Source organism: Cryptomeria japonica, chromosome 10 (assembly GCF_030272615.1).
Source record: "Cryptomeria japonica chromosome 10, Sugi_1.0, whole genome shotgun sequence".
In the NCBI taxonomy this organism is placed as follows: Eukaryota; Viridiplantae; Streptophyta; class Pinopsida; order Cupressales; family Cupressaceae; genus Cryptomeria; species Cryptomeria japonica.
Window position 1 is genome coordinate 193,698,713 of NC_081414.1, and position 19,952 is coordinate 193,718,664.

Sequence of the window (19,952 nt, forward strand, 5' to 3'; positions counted from 1 at the left end):
TGTTAAGAGAAAGCTTGTTCTTGGATTGGTAAGTGAATACACCTTTGCTTGTCATGGATTTACACACATTGGGAAATTTAAGGAAACGATTTAGTTTCTTTTCTATGGTAGACATGACTTTTCCAGAGTCTATGAAGATGAGTTAGAGAGCTTTAGATTTAACTGTTGAAGTCTTTTTGCATCAACATTAAGGATGAGGAAAAAATTGATATGGATTGCCAGACACATCTGACAAATTAGTAGAAAGAGCATAAGATATAAAAAGGTAAAATGAAATGGATTGCATATACGTACGACTATCTACTTGGTGAGGGCAAGGTGAATTGGAAAGAGCATGGCAAAATGAAATGGATTGCAGATAGGTCTGACTATATACTTGGCGAGGACAAGGTGAATTGGAAAGAGCATGGCAAACGAGAGTATTAGGAGTGAAGGATAGAAATTTTATGTGCACTTTCAACTAATCCGTGCCCTCACCAAGTATTTAGTCAGACTTGTCTGCAATCCTTTTCTTTTTATCCATATCTTGATGATGGATCATTTAATTTCTCTTTTGTTTGATGTATTTATGTTGTTTCTTTATATCAAACTCATTAAGCAGTTTTTTTCTTATGTTCAATTCAATTTTGTATATATTTATTGTACTTGGAAGGATATCATGCATACAAAAACTAGTATATGCAAATGTGGCGTATGATCACTAATAGACATAGATTGGTTCGATTGTAAATGTATGATTTTGCACATTGCACATCCTGTTAGAACTCTGCGCATCTCCAAAGGGCAGTCTACAGCTAAGGAAAAGTGTTTAGGGACTCGTTTTTTGAAACTCTGTTAACTTTGTTGTTTATCGACCGGAACCTTTAGCAACCCTATTTTTGCCACCGTGTACTATAAAACTTTGTAAGTGATGCTAAGTAATTGAAGTGTTAATGTTGCATATTGACACAAAGAGACGTCTTATTCACGTATATAAATACTTTTTATATTAGATTAAGCAAAATAAGAGTTACAATGATAACATATTAATGTTCACAAATTAATGAACGAATGAATGCTTTTAATTCATTCTTTTAATAACTTCCACGAGGCCAACGGGTAGCCAGCAAAGAAGAGTATGCAAAGACCAAAGAGCTGTGTCTGCTAAACCCCCTTTTCCTTTTCCTTATGCATCTTGGATCAGGAAATCTGCAACTCTTGTTATCTTTTCTTCTTCAAACAGTGCTCAAGGTGTTTACATTTAGCATGTCAATGTAGTGGATCCAGATATCCTTGTAAGCCGGGCATTCCATGATGTAATGCCATTCTGTCTCCACTACCCCTTGGGTGCAATATCTACATTTTCTATCCGCCCACTCCTCTTTAGGTATCATCCATCTTCCAGTTTCACATCTAAGTCGATGTGAGCTGGTTCTAAACTAAGCAATTAACATTTTTGCTTTCCATTTTATGTCCATTCTTATGTTATTCTTTTGTGTATGGTCATGTGTGAGATTGAAATGTTTGATATAATATTCTTTTTTCCTCCCAAGTTGCCGTATCCACATGCTTTCTCTAAACTTTCCTTGCACGTGCTTTTTTATTTCCTTATTGTTATTTGGGTAGTCTCTTATGCTAATATCCCATTTAGTCATCCATTTAATGTTCTGCTTCATCAATGTATTCTTCCTTCTCTCTAGCTTCTCTTCCATTGCTTTTTTTGGCCAACGATATATCTCCATGTTTTCTACTCTTCCTAGATATTAGTAACCGATCCATAGTCATCGCCTCAATAGGGAAAAGTCTCCACTTTCGCTAGAACAATTTTGTATGGAATAGATGATTTAATCTTGAGGCTATTTGTGATTAAATTTTTTTGTAATCTCTTTATCTGCCTCCATTTACTTTCTGAAGTGTTGCTGACCCAAACCTCACAACCATATAAAACCACTGGAACCACAAGAAGGCCAAAAAGAGTCTTCTTAGTTTTCTAGTCCCATAGCTAATAGTCATATTAACAAATTAACAATACCCAACAGTCATAGTAACAAAAATATAAGCAAACCAATGGTGTAATAGGGCTGCTAGTAGGCAATGCTTTAATAGACCAGAAGATCATAAAAAACATGAGACATTTGGCATAAAAAAGAAGAAATTATTATTTTAAAGTCCACAAGGCTATGGGACAAACCGTCTGACAAATTGACTTTTGCATTTCAGCCCTTTTCTCATGTAACGTGATGATGAGCACCTACAACTTCTCCATAGTCACCTCGTTGAATAAATTATACCAAGGGCTAGGCGCCAAGGTATTTACATAATTGCCCTTGCTGTCCTTGAAGGCATCACACTCTAAAATGAAGTGTTTTTTTGATTCTACTTTTTTCGAAGTACAAAAAATACTCTTTCTTCCCAAGCCTTTTTTGGTCCTTTCCAACGCTCGATTTCACAATGAAGTTGATGAGAGTTAGATCTTAATTGAGCAATAAGAATTTTGGCTCTCCAAGGGATATTGGCCCCTATGTATTCTTTTTGATGATGATTACAAGTGAGATTAAACTCTTCAATATAATACTTTTTATTTCTCCCTAGCCCTTTATCCTAAGTACGCTTGTGGAACTTATCCATAACAAAAGCCTTTATCTCTTTACTATTCGTGGGTCACGTGTTCAAGTAAATACCCCATTTACTATTTTGTTGCATCCAAGTCTTCTTTCTTTTGCACAATGTGTCATTGAAGACAACCTTAGGCCATCTACCCTTTTCCATTTGCTCAATTCTTTTTAAATATCTTATGGGTCTCACCATGGCAATTGCTTCAATAGGTGCAACCCCCATTTCACTTATCATGGTATCATAAGGGACCAAACTTTTAATTTTAAACTTGTTTGTAATCAAGTATTTTTGAACTTTTCCAATTTGCTTCCAAAGTTCGAGGTAGTATTGGTCCACCATTCACAACCATAGAGGACAACCGGAGCACTAAAAGCCCAAAAAGAATTTAGGTACTCTTCCAATCCCATAGCTCTCCCTCTAAGCATAAAATGCTTTCCAGCCCCCCAAAGTTCTCTTCTTTTTGCAACCTTCCCAACTTAGATTTTTGTTGAAGTCATTTTCGATGTATTTTTAATCTACCACTTCTTCAAGACTACTACCTTCAAAGTAGAATTTATGTTGGTTATGTTTTCTTTTGTTAGAGAAAACCATCACTTTCGTCTTGCTAATATTGACTTGCATGCCCACCGTTCTATAAAAATGCTTAATGGAAAGTAAGTGCTCTTGCAAGCCAAAGCAGATTTAGCAATCAAAATAATGTCATATGTATACAAAAGAAGCCTTATAACAAACTCGCCCAAATGGACACCATCACCCCCTTGCACGTTTAATCATTCTTCAAGTTTGTCAATATATAAACCAAAAAGGGTAGGGGACACTGGGTACCCTTGCTTGACCTCGATATCACTCCTAAAACTTTCAGATATGCCACCCAAAGTTTTGTTTTTGACTTTAACCTCCTCATACAACCTATGAACAACTGGTCTAAGATGCATAGGAACCCCAAGCTCCTCCATTATGTGCCAACTCTTATCCCTAGGGACCATGTCAAAAGCTTTTGTGCAATTGACAAAGCAACAAAAGGCTTCCTCACTTTTCTCCCAAACTTTTTCAATGATGTGCCTTAAAGTTATACCATGATCAATGTGGAATGCTTAGGTTTGAAACTCACCCTTTAGCACATTTATTTCTTCTTTCTGCCTGCTTGCTAATTCTATTTTCTATCATACTACCAAATAACTTTGCAAATCAAGGATTTATCATAATTGTCCTATAAGTGGAGGGACTATTGACGTCACCACTCTTGAAAAGAGGTACTGCAAGGCTAATTGTCCAATTTATAGGGAACCCTTGTTGAAATTTTTCATAATGTGAGGTGCAAGAGTTTTCATACTCGACTTTAGATACTCTACTTGAAGTTCAACTAAGTCTTTTGCTTTTCCAACACCCAACTTGTTAATACCTATCTCGATCTTTTGCATTGTGAAAAGCTTAGTAATAGTGTTGACCAAAGAGGGAGGGACAACTTGAAAATCTTGCTCATAAAGCTACCTTGCATAATCAAACCATTGAGAGGAGCCGTAATATTATTTTTTAGTTTGCCTCCTTGGTTGAAGCTCCTTCCAAAATAACTTGGGGTTATTTTTCCCAAGGAAGATCAGTCTTGGGGTTAAAGCTAAATCTAAATGACTAGAGATCGAACTCTTCAACCACATGGCATTAAGTTTCCATTTTAGCCGAGGGTGCAATAGAATTAACAATATCTTGAACAATGCTTAGGTAATGATAGTTGGCATTGTTGATTTTTCCCTATTTGTGGATAGTGTTGGAAGCTATGTCTAATTCTTTACCTTAGACTCCTTCACAATTTCAGAAACATTGGAAGCCATGCCTTCTTATTTATCTTCTAGGACCTATAGCTGGGATTGCATTAAATTAACTTACATTTCATTATCTTTGTTGATTTTTTAGTTGCTCCTTCATAATTATGGGCAAGTCAGACATCTACATGAAAGGTTAGAGTAGATCATTTGGAATTCTCTCTCTAGAGAAAAAATACTAAGAGAGTAGTTGTACAAAAAACTTCTGAAAAAAAATCGATTACACTTGTCTCCAAGTTTCTAAGTTCATACTAAGAGAAGTTGATAGATCTAATTGTTGGCAACAACAAGGAAGGGGGGAAGGGGGTTAATCAGTTATCACTGGATTAAACCAATTAAGCACACTCTCATATCTGATCAACTGCAACAAAAAGAAAGATAATAGCAATAACAACAACACACATAACACCAATATTTTTGAAGGGTAAAACCTGGTTAAGGGAAAAACCACGATGGGAACCTACCCACAATGAGATGATACTCTACAGTAGCATGTGTAAATATTACAATGGGGAATGCACATGCACTCAGGTACAATACCTAGAGCTCACTGCTCAAATTACAATGAACCAGAAGGCTCCAACCCTTAGGGAAGGTTCACTACCTTACAAAAAGATTCAGACTACAATTCAGAAAGAATGAACTGCAAAAATAGTATTTGCTAATGCCTGGTGATAGTTCCAGTTAAGCTCAAATGCCTGCCTTACACCAATCTTTGCTCAACACACCACACCGAAAGATAAATTCACTTGATTGAACATACACCACTCTTTAATAATGCAGACTCAACCATCAACACCAAATTACATGAATACTGCACCGATTTATACAAATCATCAACCTTGACTACAATGTCAGCCAAACCCTTAACACCTAATTACATCACATGATACATAAATCAACCACCAAACCAATACAATGTCATAGACATCATAACATGGACCTAAATCAATTCCTCAAACACACACCACCACCAAAAATCTCGTCAAGATCAACCGCAACACGTTACACTACCAAAATACCGCATAACACGAAGAATATCACTGGACCAAGAAGATCATCAAGAACTCACACAATAATCAATGCAGACCATCAAAACAAATAGGACATGATTAGAAAACACCGAAAATCATGTTAGAATCATCCGCAGTAGCTGCACCAACACCACTTATCCAAATTTTCATCGATCAACATGCTAACACTCAAGAACACTTAACAACAACAACTCAGATAAGAAAGATAGCTTCCAGAGCACCAAAACATGAACCATTTGAAATAAAGATACACACGAGCATCCCAAACACTCTCCCAAATATGCAATGCAAGATATGATCATACCTAAGCACAACAAATCAAACATTGTGTCGACTTGAATTTCATCCTCAGAATGCTACCTGTAACAAGTTAGTTTCACAAAATACCAATGGAAATGCTATAGGAAATCCAAACTCAACCAATGAAACTACATGAAATACATATGAAATAAAAATACTATTATTACCTTCATGATTTATGTCTCATTGTGTCCTAACTCCACTGTTCCTAGTTGCAGATGGTGTGCTCTTAGACAAGCACTGATAGTTTTCAAGATGGCATATGAAAAATGGACTGATAACTGATAGTTCACAAATGCTATGATATGCAATACTACATGATTATGCTAAAATGCTAATTGCTATTTGCTTCAAGATTAAAATTCACGGATGCATAAGTTTTACAAATGATTAACTTGCAAATTCACTTGAAGTCTAACTCTCTCTCAACTGAAGCTCTTGATTTTATAGACCTTAAGAGGATAAGATGATGTGGCTGAGATCAAGGGTCATGATCAGATCTATAGATTTGGATGGCTGTGAGAAAATGTGAAGGTTGAGAGAAAGGGGGAAGGAGAAGACAAGTGTCACTCATCTCACCTTGACTGGGCTGCTGACTGAGGGAATCTAGGGATGGTTGGAGAAGATTTAGGCATGATAGGACAAGTGGACTCAAGTCCTTTCTAAGATGTAGCGGGGTGTTGGAGAGAATATAGAAGGAGATTATGAAATATGTGTATGTACACAATATTTCATTAAGTTTGGAGGTTGAAGATAATTGATGAATTAATATTTAAGAAATATTAATTTCCTTAGTCACATGATGGATGAGTTGGCAAAGAGAATATGAAGTGGAGATGGAAGAATGAGTTGGAAAAGAGGTATTAAATAATTTAAGAAATTATTTAATAATTGAGACTATAGGATAGGAGAATAACCATTAAATATTAGATATTTAATTGTTTGGAGGAGATAATTAAATATTTAGATATTCAATTAATTGATTAAAAGAATAATTAAATATTAGATATTTAATTATTTAGAGGAATAGAATAGATGAATTAATTAATAAAATATTTCAATTAAATTAATTAATAGAAAGACACAAAAATGAATTAAATAAATTAATCTTTTCAAATTAACTATTTAATAGAAGAATAAACATTCAATAAATATAAAATATTTATTTAATTGCTCATAGCCAATTTTATGTGTATACATTTTGCCCCTCTTTGAAATAATGTCAAGACAACATTGTTTCAAAGATTAAATCAAGTCTTGATAGTGCACCTGACGAAGATTGAAAATCCTGATTGTGTGCCCCCTCAGGAGATTGATCGTGAAATTGTTGAAAACTTTGGTTTGAACGATTGATCTCATGATAATTGATAAGTTCCGTCAATTAAATTCATTTGTAAAAAAAACGAAATTAAATTGCCCCATTGAATGGCATTAATTACTCTTTCAAATAGCAAATATAAAATTAACCAAGGTTAATTTTAATCTCATTGTTATCCTTGTTAGCTTGTGAAGAAAATTGTCTTGGTGAGGTGGCGAAATGGTGATTCCTGTGGAGAACCATCGATTTGAGCATGTTCGACGATATCAACGACCTCTTGAGTATGGGTTGCCGGTATGTATCTTATCCCGAGCTTTGTTTTCAATTTGTCGTGCAACTTTTCATGTTTTTAGGCACATTTTTGAATTTTTTTGAATTTTTTTTTGTGATTTTCGGCATTAGGTTAGCGCTTTTGCATTTAGATTTCGCGCATATGCAATTAGGTTTAATGCTTTTTCTCATGATAGCGCTTATGCTCATTTTGTTAGTGCATATGCATCGGTTAGCGCTTATATTTCGTGTGTTAGCACATATGCATTGTGTGGTAGCGCGTTTGCATGTTTCGCGCATACGTGCTTAGGGTTAACGCGTTTGTTGAAAAAGTTAGCGCATATGCTGTGTTTAGCGCTTATGTTCAATAGGATAGCACATATGCTCTAAATTAATGTTTTTGATAGATGCAAAAGCCAAAAAATCACTTTGTTGATTAGATTTAACATGTTTGATGCACGTGTATGATGAATAGGGTTTTGATTGATTGATTGATTGATAGATCGATTTGATTTGTTTTGATAAATTAGCTCTAAGAAACTGATTTAGTTTCTGATGTAAGAGCTTAGCAGAGTTTTGATTTAACTTAGTGATTGATAGAAAACCATGATTGATAGGTTTTAAAATGATTTGATAGCTTAAGTTGCTTTAGTTTGATTTGATTGATTTGATAGCGTAAGTTGCTTCAATTTGATTTGATTGATAGATAAGTGATGATTGATCTAATTCTCTTGGTAAATAGGAGAAACTTGATGTCCTCCAGTGTCGGGAGAAATTCTCGGCAATACATCATTTAGTGCTAGAGCTGACACAGGCAGAGGTGAGACATATAGATGCCTGCGGTTTATGCCATTTGTTATATATGCCTGATATTAAGCATAATAAAGGATTGTTGACGACGTTAGCTGAGAGATGGCACAATGAGCATAACACTTTCCACTTGCCCACGGGTGAGATTAGTGTGACGCTCGAGGATGTCTATAGGATTCTGCACATCCCAGTAATTGGCGAGTTAGTACAGTATGATTTTCAGGATCATGTTGGGACAGAGGCTTGCAAAACTGTTTTTGTTGATGAAAGCATCTTTTGAGGAGAGATCCGATGGGAGGATATGGTTATGTATTACGAGACTCTCCCTGTGATTCTTGCTGGTTTGATTAGAGGATTCATTTGTCCTGATAGGCAATCGCAAGTTTTTTTTGTTGGATGGGGTGAGATTCTTCAGAGTATGATGCAACATCAGACTCGATGTGCTTGGGGTGTTTATATGCTGGCACATTTATATCATGATCTTCATCAGGTGGTGTATGATGAGAGTGCTAGTTTGTCGACAGGATGCACACTTTTGCAGATCTGGTATCGGGAGCACATTGCTATTACTTGGCCTATCCATCACAAAGATTGTGGAGAGAGGCAGCCATATGTGTATCTATATGCATGTATTCTTACTCAGTATAAGCGGGGTAAGATGGAGTATTGGTGTTGGGTGCTTGATTCATTGGATAGTATCACTTGGAGACCATATGTTGATTGTGAGCCATGGATGGATGATGCACGAACATTACCATTTATTATGCAAAGTAGATATCTCATTGGTCGGACTCCTTACATTATTGAGCGACAGTTGATTAGTCACATTCTTAGACAATTTGGTATCATTCAGCCTATGCCTATTGGTGTGACGATATATGCTCGACGGTACAGAGATAGGCGAGATTGGGGACCTTCTTTGTCATTTGAGATTGCTCGCCCAGAGTTTCTTGCTACACCGAGAGTGGCTTATGATATGAGATTACACATTCTTGATCCTGGTGTTACTACAGAGTATGCTCAGTATATAATAACACATCCATGTCCTTGTATTACTGATCTAGCAGATCCTCCTCCCAGCTCAGGAGATGAGGATGACGATTCAGATGATCCAGGTGTCAGGAGACGGATATAGAGACGAGAGCTTAGAGCTGCTTAGGAGGCCGAGGGAGGTGGAGATGAGGGTGGGGAATTGGACGGAGAGGAGGTCGATTGAGAGTCCGTGGAGGACCGTTTGGACCAGTGGGTAGGATTGAGAGACCGCATCTTATGGGTGGGAGAGATGTTGGCTAGATTGGGAGGGATACTAGCAGGGTAGGGATGAGATCACCGAGAGGGTTGCCATTCATAGGAGGAGGTAGGATGAATGGACTGGATGAGGGTTGTGAGAGAGGAATTGATATTGGTCAGATTCAACTAGACCATAGGGTTATTGTAGTTCATGGTGGAGAGGATGAGGATCCAGAGGATCATGTTCCACTTATTAGACGACGGGTTCTAAGAGCTACTCAGACTGAGATTCCAACAAGTGGATAGGGAGGTGGTGAGGATGAGATTGGGGTTCATGCACCACAGCAGGATGTGCTAGAGCATGATGCAACAAAGCATGATATGACAGAGCAAGAGACCATTGATAGTCTTAGAGCACATATTGATCAGCTTTGAGAATAGGTACAAACTTTCATGGCTGAGAGGGATAGAGCTGTTAGGAGACAATAGGATACTCAAGGCCTTCTTGATCATATTCAATAGGTTGGATCGGGTACTCTCTCAGCTGACACTATTAGAGAACTAGTTCGGGCTGGGAAGGAGACTTCCTGTTGGCAACGACTATATGAGGAGGTAGTCGCAGAGAGCCAGATAGCAGGTAGTTATCATACCACCATGTTGATGGATACTAGCAGTGGTGGAGTCATGGGACCTCCTCAAAGGAGTGGTGATCATGGGAGATAGGCATCTAGAGGATCTTCTCGCCCACAACCACAAAGACAGACAAAGTCAAGTGGTAGTGGTATAGGACAACCTTGACTTGATTTGGAGGCACTTGTATTGTTTATCTGATATCATTGTATACTTGGGACTTTTATTGTTTTATGATGATCTATATGCAGACATGGACTTTATATGATGATGATCTTTATTATGCATGTTACTCTATTTTATGATCTATATGCCTTGATTATATGGATGCAATGATTAGATGGATGATGATATGATTATGATTGTCTTTCCTTGCTTTATGATAATGATCTACATGATGCAATGATAAATGCTTTTTTTTCTTTGATTTTTGATTTTGATGATCTTGGATGCAAATGAAAATGATTACTAACTTAAATGATGAAAATGCAATGATCTATATGAAAATGCAAATGAATGATTATGCACTATGTTATTCAAATGTTTTTGATTTTTGATGCAATTTGAAAATGATGTGAAAAATGCAAATGAAATGATTGATTGTTTTAGGGTTTATGCATAATATGATTATGAGTCTAAGTTCAAAGATGCAAATAAATGAAAGGAAATGATAATGCAAATAATAATGATGATACACTACATGATTAATGAAATGCACTTAATTTAATGCAAACTAATGCAATGATTAAAATGCAACTAAATGAAATGGATGATGATTAAAATGATTCTAAAATGAATGCACCTATAATGATCAAATGCAAATTGTTTTTGTTTGTCCAAGTATTATCAATCTTTATTTATGATCGTTGATCTGTTAATGAAATGACATGCTTATAAAGCAATTGACAATGAATGCTTATAATGCAGATGAATAATGAGCTAATCTAAAATGATCTAACTAAAAATTATATTGCCATTCTTCATATGTTATCTTGTAACAGTGCTTGATTTCATCATTGCGCTTTAAAATGTTGTAACAAAATACAAGCAACTTGACATAATGATCCAAGATGACCTGAGTATTTCTTACATGGATTTTGATATAGCAAGTTAATACAAGCAACTTGATATAATGTATCAAGTTGACCTGAGTATTGCTTGTAGAACAGACAATGATTATCTCCTTTCATGCATGACTTGGAACATCCTCCTTGATCTTTTGCCGATCATATCCTGAGACAAGCACATACCGTAGTAAGAGATAAACCACAGACAACAACCAAAGAAAATAATCATTCCCCATCATAGCTTCTCTAGTCATGGACATCCTTGAGTCGCATAGAGTACATGATTAGCAATAAAATCAAGATATAAACATTGAATCTTGTATGCCATTCACATGTTCTTATGGTTATTAACTGATATAATCATTGTGATGAATGATTTTTGATAATCCTTTATTACTTGCTGATTGATTCTTCAGTTTCTGAGTTTCATGATTCAGTTGATGAAATGCCTTGATTTTTGTTGCTTTGTTGCTCGTTATTTGTTTTAAAACCCTAGGTATTTTTGGTTTTTCTAAGTTTTTCAAATGTTTTGGTTTTTCAAAGATTCAAAAGATCACCTTAGCAAAAGGAATCAAGATTTTGCCCCCAGTGGAAACAAAAAATTATTATGGATGTATGAATTGATCAAGATCCAAACCATGGCAGGATACAAATGCAGATTGATTGATTTTGATAAAATATAAGATAGTGACTACGACAAGTGTGCCAAAGATTGATAATTGTTGATAAGCTGCATATTTCTTGCGAAATGGTTCAAAGCAATGGATGTGAAAGATGGAATGGATAAGCTAAAATAGATGGAAGCGATAGATGCGATAAGATAGAGTGAATAGGTGCACAAAGCGATCTCATAGATGAAGGAACTTACTTTTTAGATAGCGCCTATTTACCAGGTTTTCACCATCTAAATTTATTGCATTTTTTGATTTGTTTTTGATTTTTTAATTGATTTTCTGCTTTTCTGATATTTACTGATTTCTTCAGGACTTTATATGCTTTTTATTGATTTTTTTTTCAGGACTTTATATCTTAAGCATAGAATTTCTTGAGATGGATAGAATTGATAGGTTCATCAAACCAATCACCTTCAGGGGTAGATAACTTGTATGCTCCTGATCCATATGCTGCTACTATGACAAAAGGTCCTAGCCAATTTGGTTCAAATTTTCCCTTCTTGTCTCGGTCTTGTTGATTTCTTGGATTCTCCCTTAGAACTATATCTCCAATTTGAAAAATGCGCGGTTTGACCTTGTGGTTGTAACTTGCCATTCTTTGTTGATATACTTTCAAATGATCTATTGCATTTTGTCGACGTTCCTGAATCAGTTCAAGTTCCTGGAGTCAAGAGACTCATTGTTCTTCTTCTGGTATGAGACCTTTCAAGGATACTCGTAGAGAATGTATCTCTACTTCTATAGGTAATATGGCTTCTGATCCATAGACCAAACAATATGGAGTTTCCCCTGTTGGAGTGCGGATGCTAGTTCAGTAGGCCCAAAGAGCAGGATTTAGCTGAACGTGCCAATCTTTTCCAGCTTCATTGACTATTTTCTTTAAAATTTTCAAGATAGTTTTGTTTGATGCCACAACTTGACCATTTCCCTGTGGATAATATGGAGTAGAAAATATATGTTGGATATGAAATTGTTCACATAGCTCCTTCACATCTTGATTTTTGAATGGTCTTCCATTATCAGTGATAATGGTCATAGGAACTCCATAGCGACAAATTGTATAATTCAAAATGAATGATGATATTTGTTTCCTGTCACTATTGTTAAAGACAATGCTTCAATCCATTTAGTAAAATATTCAGTAGAAATCAAAATAAACTTATGTCCATTAGAAGATGAGGGATTTATCTTTCCTACCAAATCAAGGCCCCATTGAGAAAATGACCATGATCCTGTCATAGGATATAACTCTTGTGTTGGTGCATGAATGAGATTCCCATGGATCTGACATTATTAAACCACTTGACTATGTGCCATAAATACCTGTATGAACTTCGTTAAGAACTTTCTCAGATTCTTCTTGTTCAAGACATATTAACAAAGTACCATCTAGACCACGCCTATATAGGATATCGACAATAATAGTATAGCGAGAGGACTGACGGATAAAATTCCTTCTCTGATTGCGGGAAAAGTCAAGAGGAAGGATATTTTCTTTTAAATATTGATAAGTTTGACCATATAAGGATTGACTGGTTCTTGATATATGGTAAATCTGGTAGGTATGCTCGGATTGAATGGTAAGGGTTAAGATATCTTCCACGAGAAATTAATAACGATGTTGTTTCTCTTTATTTTCCAAGAGAGATGCTATTGCAGCCATTGCATCTGATGCTTTATTCTCATTTCTTGGAATCTGGATGAATGATATTTCTTTAAAGTGTTCTTTAAAATCCTCTACCAACTGTTTGTATGGCATGAGCTTATCATCCTAAGTTTGATATTCATCATTTATTTGGTTGATGATAAGTTGTGAATCACCATAGATATGTAGTTCTTTGACATTCCATTCAATGACCATCTTGAGCCCAATAGCCAATGCTTCATATTCTGCAGTATTATTGGCACATGGAAAGCGCAATCTATATGATTTCAGAATTGTGTGTCCTTGAGGTGTGATGAAAAAGATTCCTGCGCCTGATCCATATTGTGTATAAGAACCATCAAAGTATAATTCCCAAAAGTTTGTACTTACTGTCAAAATATATGCATCAGGAAATTCGATGTGCAAAGGCATGTCGTTTTGTAAAGGTTTTACAGCCATTTGATTAGCGATGACCTGTCCCTTGATAGCTTTTCGGTCAACATACTCTATATCAAATTAACTCAGTATCATAACCCATTTGGCTAGTCTTCTTGTCAAGGTTGACTTGCTCAACAAATATTTGAGGGGATCTATCTTTGCTATTAGTTTTCCAGAATGAATCACCATATAATGTTGCAGCTTCTAAGTTGCAAATACAACTATTAGACATGTCTTTTCTATTGAGGAATAATTTAATTCATAGCCAACAAGCGTTCTACTGATATAATACACTTCTCTTTCTTTTCCTTCTTCATCATGTTGAGCTAGGAGAGCTCCTAATGATACATTTGTTGTTAAGATATAGAGCAACAATGGTTTCCCTTTGGTTGGTGATACCAGTACTGGAGGACTCATAAGATATTCTTTTATTTGCAAAAATGCTTCACATTTTAGATCCCATTTGAATGGAATATTTTTATGTAGAAGATGGGTGAATGGAAGACATCTATCTGCTAACTGAGAGGCAAATCTCCTGATTGATTGCAATCTTCCTTATAAAGATCACAATTGACTTATGTTCCTAGGCGACTCCATCTCCATGATGGATTTTACCTTTTCAGGATCTACTTTAATTCCACGAGCTGATATAATGTACCCAAGGAGTTTTCCAGAGGTTACCCCAAATGCACATTTCTTTGGATTTAATCTCAATTGATATCTTTCCAACCTGTCAAAAATCTTTCTTAAGATTTTCAAATGTTCTTGTCTTGTATGAGATTTTGCAAGTATATCATCGACATAATCTTCCATAAATGTATGCATCATATCATGGAAAATTGTTGTCATAGCCCTTTGATAAGTTGCTCCTGTATTCTTAAGCCCAAATGACATAACATTCCAACAATAAGTTCCCCATGCACAGGTGAGAGCTGTCTTTTCTTGATCTTCATGTGTGATTCTTATTTGATTATATCTTGAGAAGCCATCCATTAATGAAAACATCTCATGCCTTGCTGATAAGTCCACAATTATATCAATGTTTGGTAGCAGGAAATCATCTTTTGGACATGCTTTATTCAGATCTCTGAAATTTGTACAAACTCTTATGCTTTTATCTGGTTTTGACACTGGTACAATACTTGAAACCCATTCTGGATAAGCAACATGTCTTATAAAACCCACTTCTAATAGTTTCTTCAGCTCAATTTTTACAAGAAGAGCAATGTGTGGATGCATCTTTCTTAGCTTTTGCTTAATAGGTTTTTCTTTTAAATCCACATTAAGATGATGCATGATAAGATCTAGATTAAGTCCTGTCATGTTTGCAGAAGACCAAGCAAAATTTATTTGTCTTTGCTTAAAGAATTCCATGTATTCTTTCCTCTCTTCTTCTCATAATGAGGCAACATAATGAAGTATTTTAGGATCCTTTGATGTACCAATGTTTATTGCTTCTATTGGTTCTATCAGGATAGCAGATCTCTCCTAAAAATATGCAGGAAGAATGTCAAACTTTCCATCTTATGGCACCTCAAAGAGGTTTTCACCATCGAATACGTCCTTTATTTTCCCTTTTGATTGATCTAGTGTTGCCATGAAATGGTTTTCAACAGTAGGTCTCTTTCCTTGTTTTATTTCGCTTTTGCATTTGGAAAGTTCTCTTGACTACGAGAAACATTACTTGATTCTACAATGGAAGATATCTTAGGTGTGATGGGTTCAACAACATTAAGGTACACGACTAAGTCATGATCGTTGGAAAAGACATTTAGTTCAGGGTTTTCTAAACTATCCCAATCAATTAGTTCCTGATGAAGAAGGGATAAATCATAATCACTATCATCATTAGGTGCTTCAAAGTTCATGACATAATGATCATAATTTGGCATAGAGTAGGTACTGTCATAGATTAAATGTTTTTGAGAATTGTCTTTCCCAAGCCTCTCCCAATTAGTTCTAACAAAATCAGTATTAGTATTTTGTACTTCACACTCAAGTGGTTCTTCAACTGACCTTTGTCCCTTAAATGAATGGATTATATCAACACACACGTCTTTAATACCGCAAATTCCTTCTTGATTGACCTCATTTGCATTTTGGAGTTGACATACTTGTGTACATGATAAAGAGGATTCTTTTGCTAGAGTTTGTCTCCTTTCAAACTCAATTTCTTCTGGACTAATAGTCAATCCAACTTGACTATCTCTTAATTCTTCTATGGTTCTGCCACATCTGGATACATCTTGTTCCTCTTTTGATGAAAATCTTATATTTCCAGATGCTTGATCTATCCCTGTTTGTACTTATTGTGGCATTACTTCTTTGTCTTTGTCATTCCCTTTCCTTTTTGCATATGCCTCTTTTCTTTGAATTCTGAGTTTTTCTTGCCTTCTTTCTAACTCCATCTTTTGTTTTGTAATAGACAAGTCTTCCTTTGCGATAGCTGCTTGGTCTTCATTGTTTTCTTACTTGATGTAGTAGATAAGATATTTGGACCCCATTCATACTCATTTGAATCTGTCTCCGAATCATGATCTAGAACTACTCCACTATACTATACAAGAATGTTGCATGGTGCAAAAAGTTCCCTGATTTTTGCCATCTCTATTTTCGCTGCTTCTAGAATATCTTGTTCAGATTTTGTTGTATTCCCAGAACTTGTTGACAAGATTATTCTTTACCCTTGATGGTAATCTCTTCATCTTGCTTTTCATGTTCTTCTTGCTTCTTTTGTTTATTGGTTACTATTTCTGCCGCTTGATGTAGCTTTTCTTGCCAATTTTCTTCTTTAGAGACTGATTTCTTTCTCCACTTTTGTTGTTGATGATTATGTTGCTTTTGATTGGATTTTACATATCCAAGCCCGAATTTATCTTCTTTGGATTGTGAGTGTGGACAAATAGGTTCTGAAATACCTTGATGTCTCTTACCAATTGGTCCTTTTCCTTATCCCATTTTTTGCATGATTTCATAACCTTTGCCATATTTTTAAATGAGAATATTGACTTCTACTGCTATTGCTATAGTTTTATCTTCATCCTTGTACAACCAACCAAGAATGTCTTTTTTGTCATTTTCTTCTTCAAGAGTTCCAGCGCTAACAAATGTTCCTTTAAACATATGTTTTGGTCTTTCTCATTTCTTTGATTGAATATCTATAGGCTTTCCATATGACTTAGGGGAAAGTGGAAAATTATGTAAAGAATATTTTCCCATTCCTTCATCATTTAATTTGAGCTTTTCCTCAAAGGTTTCCCATAACTTTTCTTGAATTTCTTTGGTAGGATATATTGATTCTCTGTTATGTGGAACTTTTGTATCTTGTGTTGGCTTCAAATTATTGCAATATTGACTAGAATCTGCAATTATAGTGATCTCTTGTCCTTCATGAGGAAATTTTACACATTGATGATATGTAGAAGGAACTGCTTGCATCTTGTGAATCCATGGTCTTCCTAGAAGAATTTTGTATGGGAGGTTCAAATATAAAACCTGACATAATGTATTCCTTTCCACAAGTCCTATTTTGATTGGTAACATAATAGTTCCTTTAGAAGAACGTTCTGCTTCATCATAAGCCTTGATGGTTATTTTGTTTTTCGGGTCCATTGCATTTTCTGAATATCCCAAAGCTTTTATCAAACTTAATGCACAAATGTTTAAGCCGACTCCTCCATCTATGAGTACACGTTTGACACAAGTTTTATTATTGGTGACTTCAACATGTAAGGGAGCATTGTGAGGATGTTGTAAGGATGCGTCATCCTTTTCAGAAAATGATAAGCAATGAGGGGTTATAAGGTGTTCTACCATGTTTTGAAACTGATCTATATCTAAATATTTTGAAACTGTTGTTTCCACTAAAGCTTTCTCCAAAATTTCCTTATGCATAGGTGAAACCTTGAGAAGTTCCAGAATTGATATTTGAGCGGGTATTCTTTGTAATTGCTCTACTAAATTGTATTGTTGTGAAGTGGATGTTGGGTCTTTTGTTACACCTGGAAAGGAAACCTTTGCCTTGCTTCTCATAATAACATTGATTGGCTTTGAAGATGGATTATCTTTAACAATGATAACATTTACCACATCATCATATGCATAAGTGTAATTCACTTTGGCTTTTCCTTTGTCATCTTTTAATTGGGATGGTTCAACTTTGTCATAATTCAGAAGTGGAGTTTTGAAAGCTATGTGTGATTCGTTTCTCTTGTGGCTATCCACTGTGATGTTTCTATTATCGATTAGATCTTGGATAAGGTGTTTCAATATCTGACAATCATTTGTTTGGTGTCCTTTATTCCGATGGTAATTGCAAAAATGATTGTCATTCCACCAATTTGGCTTGACTGGTGGTTCATAAATTCTTTCTTTTGGTAAAACAATTAATTTGTTGGCAAGTAGAGTTCTTAGAGCTGATTCCAATGGTTCTCCAATGTTTGTGAATTTCCTTCGAGGATTGGAGAAGGACTTGGTTTTATTGTTTTTTGGATTGTTATTGCTTGGGATTTGACTTGATAGATTAAAAATTGGTTGCTGTTGTTTTGTGGCACTATTATCGTCATTTATTCCATTGCTGACATTCCTATTCTTTGACCAGAGCTTGGGTTTGTCATTGTTGTAAGAATTATTGTAAAGTTTTAGCTCTCCTTTCTTTACCATCACATTCTCTATTTTCAGACCATTTTCGATCATTTTGGCAAAGGAGGGAGGACATTGCATTCTTAGTCGATAACTCATTTCACCGATAAGATTATCAATGAATATGTCCATTTTTTTTTGATCAGGTACATCTCGGGGATACCTATTAAACATGCATTTCCATCATTGTAAGAAGATCATAAAAGATTCACCATTCTTTTGTTTAACATTGCATAGATCCAACATTGTTATCTCATTCCTTATATTGTAGGAGTATTGTGAAATAAATCTATTCACAATTTCTTCAAAAGATTTGATTCCAGATGGTAATCTTGAAAACCACTCCATTGGTTGTCCATTTAAACTCTTGGGAAAAAGACACATAAGGTAAGTTTTATCGTGGGCAAATTCCATTCTCATAGTACAAAACTCCCTAATGTGATCTCAAGGATCGGATTTTCCATCATATTTGTCATATTTAGGAATCTCGCAATCTTGCGGAAATGGTATCATATTCAAATTTTTATCGAAAGGATATGGCCATATATCTTCCAATGAATACTTTTTGGAGCTTGTTCCATTTTGCATATCTTGTATCTGTTGTTGTAGAGTTTGCATTTGTTGAGTAAGGTTTAACAATGGATTATCCATATAGTTTCTCCTTGTTTCTTCGTAAGTTCTTTTATCACTACGCTCTTTTCTTGTGTCATCCCTTTCTTTTCTTGTTTCTTCATTACTTTCTTTGTTCATGTCTTCGTTATTTGGATCATTTGTGTTTTGGGTGTTACTTGCCTCCGCATCTTGTTTCAAGCTTTCTATGTTAAAGTCTTGTGGTAATTTAGCTCTAGATTTTGCCAACATCAAAGAATATTTCTCTTTTTGCTTTGCCAACAATTTTTCCATTAGCCTATCAAATTTGAAATCTTGCTCAAGGTCTCTAATGGTGCTATTGGCCGCTTCTTCATCAACAACAGTATACCCAAAAGTTTGGAATGTAGTATTATCTTCTTCCTCCATTTGTTGTTTTCTCAGTTGTTTGTATTGAGCTCTAGTCCAAATTGGCATGTGATTATTTTAATTTTTTTGAAATTTCCAAAGAACAAAGTCAATAGGTGATTATTGGTTTAGGAAGACATGCTTTGTTGATTTTACTGCTATTGTTTGTTCATTGTGATAAAGCGTCTCTTTGTTGAAAAGAACGTCCTTGCAAAATTTCTTCGTCAAACTCTGTACTGCAACCATGTAAGTAGTGACGAAAACGGTGTAGGAATGTCCTATGTTTTAATAAGATCTTGCAATTGATATACAAGAATCTTATTCTTTTATGAGTAGCTTTATAACTGGGTTTTCTTTTCTTAAGGTGATACTTAAAAGTCATATAAGCATTTGACAGTTTACAAGTTTGTTTGATTCCAATGTTGGTGCAATTTTGATTTTGATATAACATAGGTTCAAAATAGGAAAGCTATATCCAAGATTA